Raw genomic sequence first — 23,721 nt, 5'->3', positions numbered from 1 at the left:
ACCTGGTGTAGTGGCAGGGGTGAAGGGGAGGGAGAGGGAGCTGGGTTTGACATATGAAGCAAGCTTGTTTCTAATTTAATAAAAGATAAAAAAGAATCATTAAGTAAAGGTCACCACTGTATCTGGTCTTCAATTACCCAATAAAATGATGATTAATAATAAAAATTCTTCAATAAACTCAATCAATAAGCATGAGTTCTTAAAGCAAAATTAATTCTGTTGTCATTGGAATTCTAAATTATTGGCCATCCTCATCAAGAGTCAATGGAGCTAACGTCGCTCTAAGGCAGTCTGAAATCTGAGTATGTCACAGAGCTTCCTAAAGCTTTTGCACTGCTGGATCTCAACTTGACTCTGTAGTCTTCGACCACAGTGATCTGTTTACTTCTCTGTTTCATCATGCTCTAACTGTTCCCAGCTCCTGTCTGTTCATTTACTTCAGACGGTACTGTCTCCAAAAGTTTAAGGACACAGATTCAATTCACTAGGTGATAAAGGTGCTCCCTTGAGAATTAGAAAACAAACCCCACATATTCACACCATGAGCCTGAGTGGTGATTGCAAACAGAAAACGCCACCATAGAAGCAAGCATCTTCTTTTAGCCTAGTATTTCTTTGTTTTGTTTGTGCTTCTTAATAAGGAGGGCTTGGATACCCCAACGATTTCCATAGCAGGGAATAACATTTATACATTTGTATGAGTTAATCCTGGGGAAGAACCAATGTGTAGGACACATAGGCGAAACTCTGGGGTAAAGTAAGACCCAAAACATCTGGAATTTGTAAAAAGCAGAGTTTCTGATCCCTTTGTGGGTACAGTAAGATACCCCAAGACAACTTGGATGGAGCATATTAGGGAAGGAATTGTGCTCTAACCACATGTTCTCTCTAAGCATGATGAGAATGGATGAGAGTGATGGTACTCTCCACTCTAGAGTCTCTAGTATTGTGTCTACTTGAAGTAAATGCACAGGGCATCCTCAAGAACTAAAACAAGGTAGATCTTAAGAATTTAAAGAAACAGAGATAAATATTGTACACATTCTAGTCCCAATATAATCTTACTGAGGACGAAATTTGACCAAAAGTTGGAAATTTAAATTTTACTACGATCCTATAGCTGGGCCCACTTTATGAAAATCAAGGAAAATTATTTAAAGAGCCTTAATATTCAGGCTTCAGTGGATTCCTACCAACATATGATCCCACACAAGAAAAATTGCAAGAGTGGAAGAAAGGCCATCAGGGCACGCTAGAAATAAAACTTCCAGTCATCTATCCACTCCTATGCCTATAGTATTCTCCCTAAAGGAAAATGTCTGCTCCTTCAGGAGCAATTTGAATCCACATTCCCCTGTCATTCATAGACCCTCAATAATACACAGAAGGCTTCTTTGGGGATTCTCCACCACTGAAAAGCTAGTAAACACTGGAAAAATATAAATCTGTCACCTATCTTGGTTCTATCTTATCTTCTGGGGAGCCAAAAGAGCCTCCGTTCTCTTTCCTCATGTAATTATAGGCTTATGCCTTCTTGCCACCTTCCCCAAAGTGTAAAACTCCTTTTGGAAGCCAGGCCTACTACTGTGTTATTCTTTTTATGGTCCCAAAATATTCCTAAACTGGATAACTAAAATAACTGTATTAGTCCAAGAACTCTCAACAATAGAGGAAGCTCAGTCCCCACAGACTCAACTGTTGTTTATCACCACCTTCTTCAGGTAAAACAATGACTCCTGAACAACCCACTCTTTCCATGACCACCTTTCAGGGCTAAAGATAGTTAGGACACAGACTCACAAGCAAAAGACAACCTTACGGAATCCCCAAGAGTTAACCTTGTTCTCTCAAAAGACAGATACAGCTTTTAACTGTGCCAATACAATACCACACACACACACACACACACACACACACACAACCTACTGAGTTCATTTAGTGTTTCGTGTGTGTGCTTGTGTTTATGACTGAGCACTTGGGGTCAGACAACCTAATAGAGGACTCATCTCTGAATAAAACTGATTCTCCTTTTTCTCTGTAGCCATTGTTAAACTATAGTTCTTCCTCTAAAGGGAAAGGTGGGCTTGTGCAATTTTTCCCAATCCTTTATGTGTGTAGACTAGTTTTGTCATTATGTGGAAGTCTCATTTAGTGACCAAATTGTTGTGAATTCATCAGTACAGCATCTCTGTCATATCTAGAAGACACACCCTAGCAGCAGGGACCCTGGTCTGGATCTTACAATTTTTTCACCACCTCTTCTATGATGTTTCCTGTGCCTTGTGTGTTGGGGGTTTCATTGTAGGTGTAGCAATTGTGTCTAGGAACCTCGTGATCATATTTTTGTCTGCATTTTTACCAGATGGAGATCTTTGTAATAATTTCCATCTACTGTGAAATGAAGCCTCTTCTATGAGGGATGAGTGATACACTCATTTGTGAGTATGAGTAAGTATTTAGAATAAAGTTAGAAATGTTATTGGTTAGGGAAATGGTGGTGGTAGGTTCTCTTCTATGGTCTATGATCTCTCCAGCCACAGATAATTGGATAAGTTTATAGTACCAGGATTGAATTAGAGAGTTGTTCGGTCCCCCAGTGAAAAGTACCACAATTTTACCCATTTAATATAATTTTGGTTTGGCTTGTACATTGTTTATTATCTTGGAATATATTACTTCTGCTCTGAGTTTATTCAGGATATCCAACATGAAGGTATAATGGACTTTGTCAAAAGCTGTTTCTGAGTGTATTGATTAGCATGTCCTTTCGTCAATTTATGTATTTTATAACACATATGTATTTAAATGTATGAACCATCCCTGTATTGCTGACATAAAGTCAACTTGATCACAACGACCTTTTGGTATATCCTTGAATTCTGGTTGAAGTATTTTGTTGGGAAGTTTTGCATCTGTCTTCATCATGGATACTGATTTGTAATTTTTGTTGCACCTTTATTATTGCCACCTTGCTTGAGAAAGAAACACATTCTATGTCTAAAAGCATTCTGACCCTTGGCACACTGAGGACAGAAGTAAATAGTCCATCCATCAGGCTTTCCAGCTCAAGGAGACTGGAATGTGCTAATAATTCTTGAGTCGTATGGGCTTGTTATATAGCCTCAGCTGAGAAAGAGGCGCATTCTATGTCTAGGAATCTCTGGCATTGGCACACTAAGGACAGGGGAGATGATCTACACAACAGTCTTCTTTTACCTCAAGGATACAGGAATGTGCTATTTCTTGAGACACATGGGCTCCTTATGGTCCCATACATTTTTCGACCCATACTTGCTTGTCTTTGTTCTTTCTTAAGTGCTTCACCAATATGGTCCCACATTTCCACTTGCAGCACACCCTTGTTTTGGAAACCATGAGCATGCCTAATCATCCACTGTAACAGTTCCTGTAAAGCTCCATGAGTGACCACATCCCCTGCTTATTTAAGCAATGTAAAAGAGCCAAATAACAAAGTGAAGACTAACTCTGCTCCATTGATATCCAGCCTTCAAAACTTCCCAATCTGGCAGCAATTGGGTGAACTGAGTTACTGACCAATCAATGACCCTGTTTTGGTGCTACTTGGTGTGAATAGCAGAATTCAGTCCATGAAACAAGACTTGGAGTGAGCAATATGATTTTTCAGTAGAGGAGGCTGCAAACCCAAAGAGCATCTGAGTAGCTTTAAAGATGCTGGTTATGTGGGTGAGAGAGCTGTGCCTGGGGTCACAAGAGTAGGAGAGCTGGCCCTGACCCTGACCGTCCCCGGCTTCTGTGCATGGAAAGCAGCATCTGCTTCCAAGATAGAGCTGACCCTGTTGTCGGTGAGCCAGTCTTGAAGGCTTGAGAGCAGGAGAGCTGACCCTGCCCACCTCATATTCCCTCCTACAGAAATCAGGAGAGAGGGCCCTGCACCTTGCCTGGGCAAAAAAAAAAAATAGAAGTGGCCCTAGCAATATGAGTGAGGGGAACCCAGATCTGATGGCCGGAGCAGGAGAACTGGCCCTACTGCATGCAGCAGGCTGCATTGGGTGGGCTTCCTGGAGCAGTGCTGGAGGGCTCATCTGGGTAGTGACGATGAGGGAAAGCTAGCAAACTGACCAGGCTACCACTAAGGGCCAGAACCAAGGCTATGAGTTGATCTACCCCAACATCCACCTCATCTATGAACTGTTGGACCAGATGAAGAGCCTATATATCTAAAACCGCAGGCTATCCAATGACACAGGACAACAGGATATCCAACAGGAGCTCCAGTGAGAGCTTTAGATAAATGTAGACTATTTTCTTCTATTGGTTCTGAAGCCAAGATTAGAGGTTTGTGCAGCCTGCACCATTCCTAGTTCAAGAGCACTAGATTTTGGCAGTGAGATGAGAGTACAACCTTGTCAGTGGATCCCTTCCCTCTAGGACACTGTAAAGAGGTACTGTGAGGGGGTCTGAGTTTTCTTCATTCTTCTTTTAACCAAGACCAGGTCTAACTGTATAACCCAGGCTACTCTCCCACTCATGATTCTCTCGCCTCAGCCTCTAGAAGTACAAACATGTGTGAAGGTGCCGGGCTAATTGCTTTTGGTTTTGCTGTTCTTTCTTACAAGAACCTATATTTCCAATTCTGGGTTCTTCCTGCCATTACCAAATCTTCAAATAATACTGCATTGTTACTTTGTACCCTTTTCTTGCCACAGAAACGGTGCTTTTTGTGGTCAGCACCTTGGGTACCAGGCCTTTTCTATAGTTGCTAGTCAAATATACCTAGTCATTTTTTTAGTACTTTTATATTTCAGGTTTGGACTTTTCCTCATGCTTTCTTAGCATTATTTCAGCTCACTTTCCCACTGTTTTTAAAAAAACCCTCACCACATTCCAGAATAATCCATAGCAGAGGTTTGAAAGACAGTAATGAGTAATTGATAACAGTCCGTATTTTGTGATGAAAGTTACACAGGAAGCATTGGTTGTGTGTGGTTTTATAACCTCTTGGTGTTGATCTGTATAGTGTTTTGGAAGACACATGGAGATGTTTTTATTTGCACAGTAACAATTACTCCACACTACCTATAATATCTGTATATTTTAGTTTAAAATGTATGTATAATGCTATACTTACAGAAAATGAACACTTGCATAATATTGTGAAATTTTTGAGAGAAGGTCTCTCTATGTAGCCCTCAAATGCTGACCCTCCCTGCCTCCCACTACAGAGTTCCAGGATTACAGATTGTGCCACCACACCCAGCTGTAATACTGTGAATTTTGACAGACTTCACAATAAGGTAAATGTATCTGTGACAGGGATTTTAGGTGGTGGTAAATGCTTAAACTGAGAAATGCATGGAGAACTATTTTGCTGTGTTTCCATATTTGCACCTAGGTCAGCAGAGGTTCAGTTTGTGAACCAGCACTTGATACTGCCCATGACCTTTGCCCCATCCTAATAGATTTAATTTACAGTTCCTTCATAACTAGTGATGTTGAGCCATATATTTTTATGATTTATTTTTATTTTGTGTTTGTGTGTGCTGCCTGTAGCCATTCGGTGTATCATGAATATGTGGTGCCTGCAGCGGCCAGAAGAGGGCACTGCATCCCCTAGAACTAGAGGTATGGACAGCGGTAAGCTGACAATGGGTGCTAGGAACACAAAGTCTCTGTGAGCTATTTCTCCAGTCACACACACACTGAGCAACATTTTATGTGTCTGTTTGTCATTTATGTAAGTTCTATATAACGGTTTCTGTCCTATTATTAATTTTGATATTTCCTTTTCTATTCTCAGGACAAGTTCTTCACCAGGTATTTTTAAGTTTTTCTCCCATTTTGTGACTTGGATTTGCTAATTCTTTCATATTGTTTTCCAAATTGTTTTGTTAAATATATGAACTACTTGGCTACCTAAAAAAAAGGACTTTCTCTTATATTTTCTTCTAAAGGTACATTTGATTTTAACTTTTAGGTCTATGATCCATTTTGAGTTTAAAACTTTATAGCTATTGGAAGTACTCAATAAAAGCTTTATGTGTTATTATTAATATATTTTATCAGTTCTCTAAGAATTTTACATAATGTGTTTTTTCCAATTTTTACTGTCACAATTACGTGTTCATGGAATTTCTTGTTAACTTTTTCATACAATGTTTTCATCATATTATTTTACCTACTGAACTCCTCCCAGATCCTCTCCACCTCCCTCCCCACCTAATTTCATACTTGTTCTCTCCATCCCTCTTTTCCTTATAACAAACAAAACAGAAAAACAAAAGTCAAAACTGACAAAAAAACTTCCAAAAGTGTGTGTACATGCACACACACGCACACATGCACACACACAGACACACAAATGCAGTACTTTCTGTGTTAGCCAACTACTCTTGGGCATGGAGCCTGCTTTAGAGTATATACCCAGTGACACCTCTTTGGAGAAAATAAATTTTCCCTTTCCCAGTTGAAGACAGTTTCTTGGTTAGGGGTGAGACCATGGTCTCCTTCCTCTTACTCATGTTGGCATCTTGTCTATTTTGACCCCATGAAGGTCTTCTGCGTGCTTTCACAGTCTCTGTGAGTCTGCATGTGTACCAGCCCTGTTGTATGTAGAAGACTCAGTTTTATTGGAATCATCCTCCACCTCAGATTCTTACTATCTTTCCTTCTCCTTTTCCGCATAGATCCCTGTGTCTTGAAGGGAAGCATTGATAGAGATATACGATTTATGGGTGAGTGCTGCTTCTCATTCACTGCACATTGTCCAGCTGTGGCTCTCTGCGTTAATTCCCATCCGCTGCAAGAAGAGGCCTCTCTGATGAGGGCTGAGTGATGCACTGATCTAAGGGGAAAACAATATGTTGTTAGGAGTTATTTTATTGCTGTGTATCTTTAGCAGAATAATAGTAGTAGGTTTTCCCTTAAGCCCATGACCTATCTAGTCTCAGGCTCTTGCCTATTTTAGCAGTGTCAAGTATGAGTTCTATCTCATAGATTTGGTATTAAATCCAATTTAAAAAGCAGCTGATAACTTCCATATGGATAATTTCCATATTATTTGTGCTACTATTGCACCAGTATATCTTGCAGGCTCACAGCTGTTTTAGGACTCAGGGTTTGTAGTTGGGTGATATTGATGATTACCTTTTTCTCCCAGTAACATACGGAGTACCTTTCAGTATCAAAATTGCTAGTCCGTAGGGAGTGAAAATTCTATTTTGGCACCGGTTTGATTTCTCCATGTTTTATGACAATAATAAGTGGTGTCTTCAGGAATAGGGCCTTACCATCACATCACAGAGAGTAGCTAATAATCTTGACAATAGGCTATGATATTTGGGGGGTGGTATGTGACATAACCCATTAGTGGCATTGGAGATCTTGGTGGCATAAGAAGTCTAGCTGGAAGCACTGAGCTGAACTCAAGAAAGCCAGTAACAGAGAGGGAGGACTGATGACCACAGGGGTTAAGACTGGGCTGGCTTAACCCCCAGAAACAGCTGACCTGACAAGGGTTAGCTCTTGAATCACAGACTGATGGCTGGGAATCCAGCATGGGACTGATCAAGACCCTCTGAATGTGGGTGTCAGTGAGGAGGCCTAGGTAATCTATTGAGCCTTGGGTAGTAGATCAGTATTTATTCCTGGCATACAAATGATCCTTGGGCACCCATCCAACAATGTCAGATGCACTCTCACCCTGAAATCTTGGGGGAGGGTCTGGGCCCTGCCCTGGATGAAATGACAGACTATGGACACCCCCATGGAGGGCCTCACCCTCCCTGGGGAAATGAGGGGATATTGGGGGAGTTGGTGGGAGGGCATTGGAGGAGGGGAGGGAAACGGAGAGGGACCTGGAATTGACACGTGAAGCAACCTTGTTTCTAATCTAAATTTAAATTTAAAAATAAATAATAATAAAAAAGAAGTCTAGCTGGAAAATTAGCTCCTCCATTGTATGGTAAGTCTATTTAAATTCATTTCATATGTATTTATATTTTAGGAGGATTCTACAATAGTAGGTTTCCATGTGACTTTTCAAAAAAATCTTTAGTATTATTTGCCCCTCCCCATAATCCCTCCTTTACTCTCCCCCATTCCTCTTCCTATTTAATCCTCCTATTCTAGTTTTCCCATAATCTCTTTATAACACTATTTCTCCTTCTCTGAAAGATCCCTTCCTACCCCCTGGTCCCTTACTAGGTACCTAACCTCTGTGGTTATTTATACTGAAACACACATATTGAAATCTTAAAAGTTAAATTTCACATACAAAAGAAACAAATACAATATTTGTCTTTGGGACTTTGGGTTACCTTATCCAAGATGACTGTTTCTAGCTCCATCCATTTATCTGCAAATTTCATAATCTCATTTTTCTTAGCAGCTGGATAATATTCCGATCTGCAACTGTACATATTTTACTGGTGGATTCATCCTTTGATGGGCACATAGGCTATTTTCAACTTCTGAATATGAAGAACAGAGCAACGATGAACAAGAATGAGCAAGTATCTCTGAGATAGGATGTAATCCTTTGGGTATATTCCCAAGAAGGAGATAGCTGAATCTTGTGATAGATCTATTCCCAGCTTCCTGGGAAACCATCACACTGATTTCCATAATGGCTGTACTGCCAACAGTGAGTGTTTGTTGCCCCTACCCCACATGCTCACCAACATGAGCTGCCATTTGTTTTATTTATCTTAGCTATTCTTCCTGGGGTAAGATGAAATTTCAAAGTGGTTTTAATTTGCGTTCACTGATGGCTAAGGATGTTGAATATTTTTAACATGTTTCTCAGCCTTCTCTGCTTGATCTTTTGAGAATTCTCTGCTTATTTTTAGCTCTATACCACATTTTTAATTGGGTTATTTTGTTTTGGGGGTTGGATCTTAAGTTTTTAGTTCCTATGCACACTAGATATTATCATATGTATAATTGATAAAGATCTTTTCCCATTCTGTAGGCTTCCATCTTGCTCAAATGATGGTATCCTTTGCTATACAAAATCCCTTTAATTTCAAGAGGTCCCATTTATTAATTGTTTTTAGTGCCAGTGCTATTGGTGTCCTGTTAAGAAAGTCCTTTCCTCTGCCAGTGAATTCAAGCCTATTCCCCACTTTCTCTTATACCAGATTCAGGATATCTGGTCTTATATGGAGGTCCTTGATCCATTTGAGGTCTTGTGGAAGGTGCTAGATATGGATCTATTTACATTCTTCTACATGAAGACATTCACTGTAACAGTACCATTTGTTGAAGATGCTACATGTATATCTAGCTTCTTTATCAGAAATTAGTTGTCTATGGTTCTGTGATTATGTCTGTATCTTCCGTTTTATTACTTTGATCAATGTATCTGTTTTTATACCAATACAATGTTATTTTTATTTCTATAACTATGTAATAGAAATTGAAATATGGACTGGTAATACTTCCAGCAGATCTCTTATTATTCAAGATTGTTTTAACTATCCTGAGTTTTTGTTTGTTTGTTTGTTTCCATATGAATTTGAGAATTGTCCTTTCAAGGTCTGTAAAGAATTGTGTTGGAATTTTGATTGGAATTGCATTGAATCTGTAGGTTGTTTTTGATAGGATAACAATTTTCACTCTATTAATCCTACTTATTCACGAGCATGGGAGATCTTTTCATCTTCTGATATATTATTCAATTTCTTTCTTCAATCTCTTAATATTTTATTATATAAGTATCTAACTTGTTTGGTTAGAGTTCCCCCCAAGACCTCCCCACAAGATCTTTTTTCTTTTAGTCTAGTGTGAAAGATGTTATTTCAAAAAAACCCAACTAAGACAGAAGTTGGTACCATGGATTGGTGTATTGCTGTAATAGGCCTGACCATGCTTCAATGCTTCCTGCCATGGAAATAATAGACTAAACCACTGAAGTGTAAGCCAGTCCCAGTTAAATGCTTTCCTTTATAGAAGTTGTATGGTCATGGTGTCTCTTCACAACAATAGAAACACTTAACTAAAACAGTGTTCAGTGTGGGAAAACTCAACCCACTGAATGCAGTGCCACCCTGAGACAGGTAGTCCTTGGAGCTATTAAGTAAGTTAACTGAACTTGAGCCCATAGAATAAGACAATAAGTAGCATTTCTCCATGGTCTCTACATCAATCCTTTCCTCCAAATTCCTGCTTGAGTTACTACCCTGACTTCCCTTCGTGATAGATTGTAATCCATAAGATGAAATAAATCCTCCTCAAGTTGCTTTTGGTTATGATGTTTTGGAACAGCAATAGGAAGCAAAGCAGAATGGAAATTGGTACCTATAATGAAGTATTGCTGTGCCATACCAGACCATGTTGTGTCAAAATATTGTGGAAGAGTTTGAAGCTTTGAGCTAAAAAACTGTGGTGGTTTGAATTAAAAAAAAACCATGATCTTCATAGGCTCATATACCTGAAAGCTTGGTCACCGGGAGTGACTAAGTAACTGTTTGAAAGGATTGCAAGGATTAGGAGTTATAAACTTGGAAGAAGTGTGTCACTAGGGGTTGCCTTTGGTTTCAAAGCCCATACCAGGACCAGTGGTGCTCCTTCTCGTCTCTGTCTCTCTCTGTGTCTCTGTATCTCTCTGTCTCACTTTCTGCTGTGGATCATGATGTACCTCTTATCTACTGCTCCAGTGCTGTGCCTGCCTACCTACTGCCATGCTCCCTGCCGTGATGATAATGAACCAATCCTCTGAAGCTGTAAGCCAGCCCCAGTTAAATGTTTTCCTTTATAAGAATTGCCTTGGTCATGGTGTCTCTGAGCAGCAATAGAAATTAAGGTCATTGAATGCTCAGAGATTGATGAGCTGCTGTGGGAACTTGGAAGATAATAATGCTGAGAACAGTACAGATGATGGTGGCCTGGCTTGTGATGTTTCAGATGGAAGTTTTAGAGTCCCTCAAATACCATCAGTACTGTTTGTGTGCTAGTTTATATTAAGAATCTGTGGTTCCTTTCATCCAGAGACTGATGGAAGCAGAGGCAGATACCCACAGATACACACTGAACTGAACTCCTGGAATCCAGTGACAGAAAGAAAGAATTGATGAGCAAAGGGGTCAAAACTGGGCTTATTTAACCCACAGAAACAGTTGACCTGAACAAGGGGGAGTGCTTGAACCCCAGATTAATGTCTGTGTGGAAAGCATGGGACTGACTCAAGACCCCCTGAATGCGGGTGTCAGTGAGGAGGCCTAGGTAATCCATGGGGCCTTGGGTAGTATTTATCCCTGGCATACAAATAGACTTTGAGTGCCCATCCCACAATGAGGGATGCTCTCTTAGCCTGGACTCTTGAAGGAAAGCCTAGACCCTACCCTGGATGACATGACAGACTCTGGAGACCTACCATGGAGGGCCTCACTCTACCTGGGGATCAGAGTGGAGATTGGGTGGGGGAATGGGGTGCCTGGTGGGAAGGGCAGGGGAGAAAGGGAAGGAGAGGGAGCTGGGATTGACATGTGAAACAAACTTGTTTCTAACTTAAATTTAAAAAGGAGGAAAAAAAAAGAATCTGTGGTTCCTAGTCAGCTGGGACTGAAGAATCAACTATCACTAACAAGAGACCAGCACCACTGAAGTGAAACATTTGCTTTATTGGAACAATTTGATGCTGGTACGCTGGGGCTGAGAAATCAGCTGTGATTAAGAGACAAACATCGCTGAGGTAAAATCTTCTGCAAATATGTCCTCTGGGTCAGCACACAAACAGTATGGTCCAGAGTGGCTAAGACTGTATCTCATGCTAACAGTCGAACTTGGTAATGTCTGAGTCTCCTCCACGGTACTGGTTTTGACAGTACAAATGAGTCTCAGAGAATATCTGAGGCTTGGCACCATGAGAGACTGCTGGTAAAGGGGCAGCCTCAGTTGCAGTGGAGAACCCAGGATTGAAAGGTGGTGGCAGCATAGCATGAAGGTCCTTGTGCCCACAGATCTTCAGATAAACCAGAAATGTTAAGCACACAGGATTGTCTTTCCATTAGGAAAGATGAAAAACCTAGTTGTTTTTATCCAGAAAACTAAGAATTGTGGGTGATAAACAGCATGCTGATCCGTGTTATCTTTCGGGCCAAGCCATATCAAGTTCTTACAAGCAAAACTGGATGTGGCTAGTAATATAAATGACCCTGATAGCCATCGGCTCCACCAAGCTCCCACAACCAGGACTGGAAGTGGCTAACAGCTCAAATGACCTCTGTGCTACTTGTATGATTGAGACAGGGCCAAACCCTTAGGCCCTTAAGTGAGTACAAGTAGCCTATCTCTAGAACTCATCTTCTTGGAAGTCATGACATGTACCCTGAGTTGAGTTATGCTTCTTTTTGCATGGGGGATTATATTACACCAGGAAATAATTTTTATTAATGTAATTATTTATTTTATATCCCAACCTTAGTTTCCCCTCCCTCCTTTCCTCCTATTCCTCCCCCCCACTTTCCCTCTGCCCTCCCCCAATCCATTCCACTGTTTCTGTTCGCAAAGAGGCAGGCCTCCCATGGTTATCAACAAAACATGGCCTATCAAGTTACAGTGGGACTTTTTTCAAGTTGCACTGGGCTTAAATATGTTGATAATAAACTGCCTTTTATTAGACTCCCTGAAGTTGAGAAAGTCAATCTGCACCGGGTTTTCATTCTTATCTCTTTGCATGGCTTGCTTCTCTGTATAAACCTGCAGGCAGCCCCTCAGAAATGGTCATGAAAAGAGGCTACAGCTAGATACCATGTGGCAGGGTTGGAGTCCCTGAAGAGACCCTCAGAAAGGCTATTGGTAAAGGTTTAGCCTCAGTTGCTGTATAGTCCCCAGCATGTTGAAGATGCCGGAACTGTGGGGTGACCATCAAAGATAGCAGTAGCTGTGAGGTGAAGTTGCCCCGAGCCTGAGCTGTATGCACTGAAGGTGGCAGAGCCAGGGAAGTGGAGTTGCCTAAGCCCTTTGGACTCAGAAGATCATGAGTGAATCCCAGACCTTATAAACACTGGGTCATTTACAAGATTTGATACTTGCTTTTGCTTTGCTTTGAATGTGACTGTTTCTTCCCATTTAACTTGTTTTTTTCTCTTTTTTTTCCAGATACCCACAACTGAGATACTTTTTAAAAATGAAACTTCAAGCTTTAAACTGTTGAAATGTTTATAGTTTTTAAATTTTTAGCTTATTTTTATTTTATATGTATGGTTGTTTTGTCTGCATGTGTCTGTGCACTGTGTGCACACAGTACCCGTGGAGATCAGAAGAGACCATCAGATCCCCTGGGACTGAAGTTGTGAACAGCCATGTGGGTGCTGGGAACTGAACCTAGGTCCTTTGGAAGAGTATCCAGTGCTCTTAGCTGCTGACCCATCTCTCCAGCCGCTAAAAATACTTTTAACTACATATATTCCCTGTATTTAATGCATATGTTCCCCTTTAAAGCTGAAAAAAAACTCGTTAGGTTTTTAAAGGGAGAAAAGCCTTAAGACCAAAATTAGAATTCTCAAAATTTTTAAAATAAAGATTGTGGCAACCTCATAAATGATGTACTTCTAATTCTAGTAAATAAGTGTATTGCCTTTCAAACCATGTTTCTAAACTTAAAAATAAAAACCTTAATTTAACCAAATGAAATCCTGACTCCTATAAGTGAGTTCAACTTCCTTCTGCAAGTAGAGTAAAATACTTAGTTTATAAAAGAAACCGTGGTGGGTGTTTATCAGAAGAGTTGTTAATGCCTTTGACATATGCAGACAGACAGTTATGGCATGGCAGAGGTGCTGGAGAAAAATGAAGCAGAATGGGGAATCTACCTTCCTTACGGTTGTCAGAGGAAAGAGGAAGGTGTCACAGAACAAGACTTCAGCCAGGCTCTCTCTGACCCCTGGACAACAGAGGGAGGAGAGAATTCCCTGGAAAGAATATTTGACTTGATTTTGAGGATGTGGACTGAATGCAGAGAAAGAAGAGCACATGTAGCTGAGGTGTACCCACAAGACAGGTGGAGGAGTATGTCACTACCAGTAGCTCTCTGACATCCACTGTAATCTGGCAACCTGAGATCTGTAAACTTCCTCAGGGAAGTGAGAATGATGCCTGTCACTCTTCTAGAATCCAGACACTTGGAGAGTCATAGATAGGCTCTAGTTTGGGTGCTCGATGTGGTTATATTTAGAATTATAGATGCTTAACTTGCATCTATACTAGGATTCACTTTATGCATTTTTCTAAAATAAATTACTACATCATATAAATCATGGCATGGTCTTCTACTACATTTCAAGTATCCTCTTCTCTTATATGTGTTCTTTTAAGAAATTTCTCTCTTCTGTAGAACCTCCAACATATTACCTGTGCATGGACATAGGCATAACTTGCCACATGCCCACCTCACACCCTATATCAAAGAACTCATTGCGCTTGAGTCTTATTCAGTCCTCACAAACATCCTACAAAACAAACGACTTACATTATCTCCATGTTTTATGCACAAGGAACCAGAAATTCACAAAGGAGGTTTTTTTAAATCAAGGTTCTAATAAGCAGTTCCCTAAGATCTTACTTTCCCCCTGTGCCAAGATGACCATGGAAAATATCAGCAGAGAAAGAAGTTCATTTGCTTACTCTGCACAGAACATGCCATGTCATGAAGAGAGCACATTTAAACTGTAGCCACTTTTCCGATGGTGGAAGCTGCTGCTGGAGTCTGGGACCTCAGAGTAGTGGAGAACAGAATTTGCCTCTCATAGTAATGCTTACAAGCCTGCACATTCCATGTGTTCAACTATGTTCATAGCAGCGTTGTTTGTAATAGCTAGAACCTGGAAGCAACCTAGATGCCCTTCAATTGAAACATGTATGGAGAAAATGTGGTACATTTACAAAAGGGAGTCCATTTCTACTCAGCAAAAATAAAAACAATGGAATCTTAAAATTCACAGGTAAATGGATGGAACTAGAAGAAAGCATCCCGAGGGATGTAACCTAGTCACAAAAAGAAAAACATGGTATGTACTCACTCATATACGGATTTTAGACATAGAGTAAAGGAGTACAAGCCTACAATCCACACCTCCAGAGAAGCTAGGAAACAAGGAGGACCCTAAAAGAGACATACATGGTCCCCTGAGCTAATTGGGAGCATGGTGGGGAGGGGACAGGGAGTTAAGAGAAAGAGAAAGGGAGAAGAGGAGGGGAGAGGAGGACATGAGAGAACAGGAAGATCAAGTCAGGGGAAGAATAGAGGAGAGCAAGAAGAGATACCATAATAGAGAAAGCCATTATGGGTTTAAAGAGAAATCTGACACTAGGGAAATTTCCAGAGATCTACAAGGATGACCCCAACTAACAATCTAATCAATAGTGGAAAAACTACCTTAAATGCCCTTCCCTGACAACAAGGTTGATGACTACTTTGTGTGCCATCCTAGAGCCTGCATCCAGTGGCTGATGGAAGTAGAAGCAGACACCCACAGCTAAACACTGAGCTGAACTCCTGGAATCCAGTTGTAGAGAGAGGAGTGATGAGCAAAGGGGTCAAGACCAGGCTGGAGAAACCCACAGAAACAGCTGACCTGAACAAGGGGGGGAGCTCATGGACCCCAGACTGATAGCTGGGAAACCAGCATAGGACTGACCCAGACTTCATGAATGTGGGTGTCAGTTAGGAGGTCTGGTTACTCTATGGGGCCTCTGGTATTGGATCAGTATTTATCCCTAGTACAGAAATGGACTTTGGGAGCCCAATTCTCTCTGCCTACACACACGGGGGAGGGCCTAGGCCCTGCTCCAAATGATATGGCTGACTTTGAAGATCCCCCATAGAAGGCCTCACCCTTCCTGGGGAGTAGAAGGGGGATGGGATGGGGGTCAGTGGGGAGCAGGGGAGGGACAGGGAACTTGGATTGACATGTAAAAGAAGTTTGTTTCTAATTTAAATAAAAATAAATAAAAGAAAAAAGGGTTAAAAAACCAGTCTGCACACTCTAGTTATACATGGTATCTTGTGTTCCACTAACTCAGATACCCATGGAGAGCATAGGATTTCATATTTATCCTTTAGAATTTCAAAGGCTTGTTAATCTGTTCTCAGAGTTAGCTTCATTTTGCTTGTATTTCCAATAGATTTCTCTTGTTACAGAAATAATTCTGATGTGCATTTATCGCTAACCACCTTGGAGTACAACTCATTCTGCTAGGAAAATCCTATTATATTTTTGCTCATGACTTCAATTTCACTCTAGGTGTCTAACAGCTCTGAAGGGAAAGGTATCCTGTCAGGAGCCAGGAAATAACACCGTCACACCCCACAACAAACCTCACACAAGAGATTTATTGGGAAAGGCATAGGAAGGAAACGTCTAGTTAAGAGGGTCTAGAGGAGTTGTGGGATTATGACAGGCAGCTCTGAAGGGAAGACAGGAGAAGAAGGCAGGCAGGAAGGGCACAATAGCCTGGCCGGGCCTAAGGAAACTGAAGAATTACAGCTTCAAGGGTAGGAGGCTAGGGTCAGGAGAAGACAGCCAGCCATAACCTTAAAGACCATGGCTGGGGGTACCTCAACCAGAGAGGTGCCAGGTACTCAATGATCACTTCCTCAGACTCACGGAAGCATTTACACCAATGAAAGGGAAATTTACCTAATTGCTACTGGTGGGTGGGGTATCACGCAATTGGTAAACTGGAAGGTGAGTCTGTTGTGGGTGGACCAGAGATGAGGCATAGGGTCCCAGTGTGGCTCAGACCCTGAGGGAGAGCACAGGCACCAGGAGAGCCTATGTGAGTCACATCACCAATGTAAGTGTTACAGCTCTGAGGCAAAAGGTATCTTGACAGTCGGGAGCCAAGGATTACCTCAAAGTCACACTGCACAACAAACTTCACACAAGAGATTTACTGGGAGGGAAAACTCTGGGAGGTGGCAGCCTCTGCTTGGGTGAGAGGCAACAGAGAACAGAACGAAGACAGCCCTTATATAGGGTTTGTTGAGGGGTGGGGTTGGAACTTTCCAGAGTGGCATGGGATTGGTGGGATTATTGTGGCTTGATCTTGAGGCAAGCTCAGGGATTGGTGAGACTTTTTTCTGTAGGGTGGGGCTTGACCACTGTCTTGCCTTGGGGGAGGGGTTGAGAATGGCCATTATGGCTTTTAGAAAAGTCTAGGTGGGGCCTGGCCACTGGATCTCCTTAGGGGCATGACCTGGCTGTTTAAGCTCCTCAGAGGTGGGGCCTGGCTATTGGAGCTGTCTGGGGGTGGGGCCTGGTCATTGGAACTCCTCAGGGGTGGGGCCTAGCTGGTGGAGCTCCTGGGGATGGAACTGGCCACCCAAGGGGTCAGGCCTGGCTACCAGTGTAGTCTGGGGGTGGAGGCTAGCAGCTGGAGGTCTCCAAGGGCTGAGTCTGGGCTGCACATAGCAGGGAAAGCCAACACTAGATTTAATTGCAAAGAAGTCTTGAATTTATAATTGTTCACCATTGATCATTAAACTAGTTTACTCATGACCATGATCTTATGACACTATCTTATCTATATGCAATCAGTGCACTGTAAGGGACTCTTTAATATATCTCTTGCTATTCAGAACCTACTCTCTTCTTGAATGTGAGAATTTTGTTTTTGTTCCCTGACTATCTTGGAACTTACTCTGCAGACAAGGCTGGCGTCAATCTCACAGAGATCTGCCTGCCTCTGCCTCCTGAGAATTGGACCCAAAGGCATACACCACCAACGCCCAGCTGAGTGTAAGATTTTTATGTTTGAAAGCCAGGGAGATGGCTCAACAGGGAAAGGGGTTGCATAACAACGTGCGTTTGATTCACAAAACACATGTAAAAAGCCAGATATGATGACATGTATTTGTGATCCTAGCACTTCTATGGCAATACGGGGTTCAGAGTTCTGAGAATTTAGAAACTCCCAGGCATATGATTCACAGCAGAAACAAAAAGACCCTGCTTCCACAATGTAGAATGTGACAACTGACTCCCAAAAGTTGCCCTTTGATCTCTATCTACACACATGTGAGCACATAAACAGTAAATAATTTAATTAAAAAAAGAAATATGTTTGTGATTCATGAGCCTTTTTATATAGAGGTTGTTTGCATTTTTTAAGCATGCCTTGACCACCAGGGATAAGGAGGAAACATTTGGTCATTAGCACTACTCACAATCTAAGTACTTGGAAATTTAAAAATTACATGTCATTTAACCTATTCATTTATATACTAAAAAAAAACTTTTTAAAAGGCACTTTAGAAAACTAGTCATAAAAGCATCAGTTAAGAAAAGCATAAAAACAAATATAATTATGGAAGTCAAACACTAAAATTTAACCCAAGAATTGCCAGTTAAACTTGCCGAATCTTTGGGGGGTAATCATTGGTCACTTACCATGTAAATTTATTGAAGTAGAAAAAGTTCAGTTACACTACACTAAAGCAAGTTAGACTTAGGAGAACATAATTAGTGTAGTTTTCCACTAAGGAATAGAGTGAGCCTTTAACCATAGTGAGCCATGGGCTGGAGAGATGGCTCAGTGGTTATGACTAGTTGTCCTTCATGAGGACCTGGGTTTAATTCCCAGGCACCCACATAGCACTCACAGCTTTGTGTAACTCCAGTTCTAGAGTACCCAACATCCTCATGTAGGAAAAAAACAATGCACATAACTCAATGCCCTAAATGTGAAAGAATATCTATAACTGGGCATGTATATACAAATGCATTATATATAATAACAAGTGAGATGCAGTGTCATGACTGCACATGGCAGTCTGACTATAAACAGTATTTTTATTATTTAATCTTCCCATACCAAAACCGAAGTGAGATTTCAATACTAACTGCTTAAACTTTTGAAGAAGTTCAGAAATTTAAAGAAAAAAAATGTCCTTATTGGAGACTGAGAAAGGCATGTAAAAGAGTTGAGGAGATGGCTCATTGGACTGAATATTTACTAAGCAAGCCCATGAACCAGAGTTTGGATTCCCACAACCTAGGTAAAACTTGGACAGATATTTTGGCTTCCTGTAACCCCAGAACTTGAGAGGTAGACAGAGAGGATCACTGGACCAAGCTGGTAGCCAGAATCAGTAAGCTCTGTGTTCACAGAGAGAGAGACAGAGACAGAGACAGAGAGAGAGACAGAGAGACAGAGAGCAACTGAAGATGCTCTATAGCAGCTTTGTGCTTCCCCATGCACACGTTTATACACACTCCTCACACACTGTGCACCCCATACACATTGTACCCATGCAAAAATAGGTATATGCAAGATGACCTGCATTTGCAAATTCAACTTAATATTAATGAGTATAAAAGAAGGGCTTTGCTGAAACCTAATTCATCGTGCAAACTTTTTATCACCAATGACTCTAAAAATAAATTATATTAGTTCAAGGCTAAGTGTGAGAAAAGAAAAAAATCTATGGAGAAGTTTAAGGTAGATTTCTTATAAAAACAATCTGCCATAGTAGAGTGTGAGACAGAATCGTGTGGAAAGTGAACATTATTCAAAATGCTGTTGTAAAAAAATTGTCAACTGTTCTCTCTGGAATAGAAGTGAAACGCCCCCCCTCTTTTCTGTCACATGGGCTATTCATTTACCAAGTTTTTTATTCTTTTCCATTTCTCTGATTTTGGTGCTTTGTGACAAACACACACACACTAACTGCTGTGATAAAGTTTCTTCTGAATCCTAAGACAAGTTTACCTTCCGATCAATGGCCAGTTATGAGTAGATATTATTTTTTAATGTAGAAAAACAATAAACTGCTGAGTCTGTGGCTGTTGAAGTTTCCCTTTAATGGGTATAAAATAAAAACTAACTATCCCCATTATTTTACAGTCTGATTCAACTAAAACAAGTACTATTTGTATTGTCAAGTGTTTTTATGTAAAGTTTAACAAGAAGAGACCACCATACTATAGTGAAGCAGGATATTTTGAAAAAAGGAGTTAATCTGAGAGATGGATCTTTTGGGAATAGAAACAGTGACCTTGGCAGCTAACGAAAGCACTGGAAGAACTGTTCCTAGGGATCAAAGAAAGATGCTTCTGTGAGAAATGCAGTGTGTTGTTACCCAGCCAAAGGTCTCCGCCTTCCAGGATCTCTGCTGCCATGGAATGTAGATTCATCCCTTTCTTCATGTAACATTTCCTCAGAGCTGTCCCAGAAAGTCCAGAGAAGTAAAGGAGGAATCTTAGAATAAAAGTTGCTAGAAGGATTGGAGGGGGAGAAGGAGAAGAAGGTATTAGGGGATTTGGAGGGAGGTTGTGTTAGATATGCTCAAAAATGCAATCAATATATACTTATGAAATTTTTGAAGAATAAGTAAAAGTATTTTTACAAAGTTGCTAAAAAGCCAATGGGTGCATACTGATAAATCCTGAAGTGCAGAGTGCGCTGTGTATTTAGCATGCAACAAGACATGGGAAAATGATGCAAATCTTAGTTGATAGAAATTTGAGATAAAGCTCTTTAAGAGTACATATGGTGTGGTGATAAAACATTATGACCAACACAAATTATAGAAAAATGAGTTTATTTTGGCTTATGGTTCCAGAGGGACAAACCCCCTTCATGCATCACCACGGGGCAGCACTACTAGTAGCAAGAGGCAAGCATGGCAGCTGGAGCCAGAAGCTGAGAGCTCACATCCTCAGTTACAAGTGTGAAGCGCAGACTGCAAACTGGACATAGGGTGATACTACAAACACTCCAAACCTGTTTCCAGTGTATACTTCCTCCAGGAAGGCCACACCTCCTAACCATCCCATAATAGCACCACAAACTGGGGCCCAAGTGTGCAAATACATAAGCCTATAGGGGAAAACTTCTTTCAAACCATCACATTCCACTCCGCGGCCTCCACAGACTGACTGATGGCCATATTATAATGCAAACTGCATCCAGTCAAGCTTTAAAATGTCCCATTCTTTAAAGTCCCGACACTGCTTAAAAGGCCAACGTGCAAAGTCTCTTTTGAGACTCAAGGCAATCTCTTAATTGCAGCTTCCTGTAAATAAAAAGGCACATTACATACTTCCAACATACAATGACACAGAATATGCGTTACCATCCCCAAAGGGAAGAAAGGAGACATGGGTAGGAAAAATGGGACAAAGGAAGACAGGACCCAGAATGGCAAACACTAAATCCTATAGCTCTATGCTCCACATTAAAGGACTTAGAAGGCTCTGTCCTTTCAGCTTTGGTGCCTACAACATACATCTCCTTCTTAGGCTGCTTTCACTTCATGTATGTAGCTCTCCTGGGCAGATGTCTCCCAACTCAGACATCACTAACCTCTTGGAGACAGGCTTCATTTTTGCAACTTCATGCAGTGGCCTCTCAGGGCCTTCATGCAGGGATTCCCCTGACACATACTGCCATAAATACAACCACTTTTACTCTTGCATCTTCCATGCCCCTAAAGCCAGCATCACATGAACGATGCTGCCAAGTTAGGCTGCCAACTCAGGATGGACCCACACTTCCCTGAATTCCATGCAGCAACTTTTATTTGCTGTTGCTTTCTAGAAGCAGAAACCACTCTAGGCTCTCTTTCCCAAGTCAGAAGCTTAGCTGGGTGGAATCTTGCCCTGAAGGAACACTACTATTTATGCAAGTGCAGAGCAGGCTTCTCTTTAGTGTTGTTAGTCTCCTTAACGATTATATTCCCTCTTTCAGCCAATCTATATCCCCAAACTGTACATTTTGTATTTCTTCTTGTCCCACATTCTCTATTTCATCACAGACCTGCAAAAGCCTTATCAACAATAATGCCACAAACTCAGCATTATGTAGCATTGCAATTGCCTCTGGCAAATAAATTACTCCTCAGTTTTCATGAACTGGACAAATTATTATTTCTAAATATCTATGTTATCTAAAATAATTTTTAGATTCAAAGCAAACCCTACCAAAATACTAATAGCATTGTTCACAGAGCTAGAAAGATAACACTAAAATATTATATGGAAGCATAATGTCCCAGAATAACAAACTTGAAAAAAAAAAGAACCAAGTTTGGAAGCATTGCATATTCAAAATGGAAATAACTATGAAACATGGCATTGACATATGAAAACACACAGAAGTTAAATAAAATAGACACATGACTGTGTGCATTTATAATCAACTTATCCTTAAAATGATGTCAGAAAACATGGTGTCAACTCACATGTAGTAGGATGAAACATGAAGCCTTCTCTCTGTACCAGAATCAACACAAATGGATCCAATACCTTAATGGAAGACCTGAAACTACCAGAGGAAAACACGTGAGGGAGGGTGTAAATGTCAAAGCACATGCAACAGTTTCCTGGATAGAACTCCTAGTCCACTTCTTAAAATTTAGCCTCGGGCGAGTTCTTAGGAAAAGGGCAGAAGGCAGCTAGTTTCTTTGCCAAGACAGCACCGAAATGGGCTATAGTCCAATTGCTAATATTGTATCCTTCTGAAACCTTGTGAGCCATTACTCTCAGCAGTACAGTCTTCAAAGCTCCTACTAATATCTGTTTACGGCATCCAACCACTTTTCCAATCCAAAGTTTCAATCTTCCATACTTCTCCAAAAACAAACAAAAAACATGGATACCAATAGCTTACTCTCTAGTTTCCAACTTCTGTCACCAAGTTACTTTTCTGTTGCTGTGATAAAACGCCATGACCAGAAGCAACTTACAGAATGAAGGGTTTATTTAGGCTCACGGATCCAGAGAGATAAACGATCATCATGGCAGGGAAGCATGGCAGCAAGCAGCAGGCATGGCAGCTGGAGCAGGAAGCTGAGAGCGCACATCCTCAACTGCAAGCAGGAAGCAGAGAGAGCAACTGGAGGTGGGGAGAGACTGCAAACACTCAAAGCCCACCCCTAGTGGCATACTACTTCCAGCAAGACATCCTAAACCTCCCCAAACAGCACCACCAACTGAGAAGCAAGTGTTCAAATACACGAGCCTATGAGGGACATTCTTATTTAAACCATCCAAAAGTTAATTTAATATGCATTAACGATTGCAACAATTCTGTAAAGGGGCACTCCCCTGATTATAGCTTTACAAGTAGTTCAGTGCTCTGGGCAAACTAATGCTGTACTGGCAAATGACCCTAATTTGAAATATTGAAAACTATTAGATGCTAACAACTTTAAAGGAAAAGTACCTAGAAATTAGAAAGAAATGTTATTGTATGTTTTTTATCTACCAGTGCTTCTCTGTGACAGGTTGTCACTGTGGAGCTCAGGTTGTTCTCAAATTCACTGTGTAGCCAAGGCTGGCTTTGAACACATTATCTTCTTGCCTCACCTTTCCAAGAACTTATATTGCAAGCCAGTGCCACAACGCTGGGCTCATATCTACTATCTTAAAAGAGCTAGACTCAGTCAGGCAGTAGTGGCGCACACCTTTAATCCCAGAACTCAGAAGGCAGAGGCAGGCAGATCTCTGTGAGTTCGAGGCCAGCCTGGTCTACAGAGCAAGTTCCAGGACAGCCTCCAAAACAATACAGAGAAACCCTGTCTCGAAAAACAAAACAAACAACAACAACAACAAAATGGAGCTAGTCTCTGGTATCCCCAACATCCTTAATGATATGATTTTCACTGGATTGCAAAGAAATAATTTCTAAAATAGACATAAAGATTATGACATTTTCTCTGAAAGTTATATGTGTGTCTCTCACATACACAAACATTTAGGAACCAGTTTTTGAAAAATTATGCAAATCAGGTGGAAA

General features: G+C 41.0%; 1 long non-coding RNA gene across 1 annotated transcript; it reads right to left on the bottom strand.

The window, feature by feature from the left end:
- Positions 1–20,507: 20,507 nt before the first annotated feature.
- LOC121139978 lies at positions 20,508–23,414 on the bottom strand. Its single transcript, XR_005876765.1, has 2 exons — positions 22,670–23,414; positions 20,508–22,248 (listed from the first exon to the last, which is right to left on the bottom strand). It is a non-coding gene; the product is annotated as an uncharacterized LOC121139978 (long non-coding RNA).
- Positions 23,415–23,721: the final 307 nt, after the last annotated feature.

This window comes from Mesocricetus auratus, unplaced genomic scaffold (genome assembly GCF_017639785.1).
Source record: "Mesocricetus auratus isolate SY011 unplaced genomic scaffold, BCM_Maur_2.0 Super-Scaffold_100003, whole genome shotgun sequence".
Classification (NCBI taxonomy): Eukaryota; Metazoa; Chordata; class Mammalia; order Rodentia; family Cricetidae; genus Mesocricetus; species Mesocricetus auratus.
Note: the sequence above shows the minus strand (reverse complement) of the source record. Positions and strands in the feature narration are given on the sequence as shown.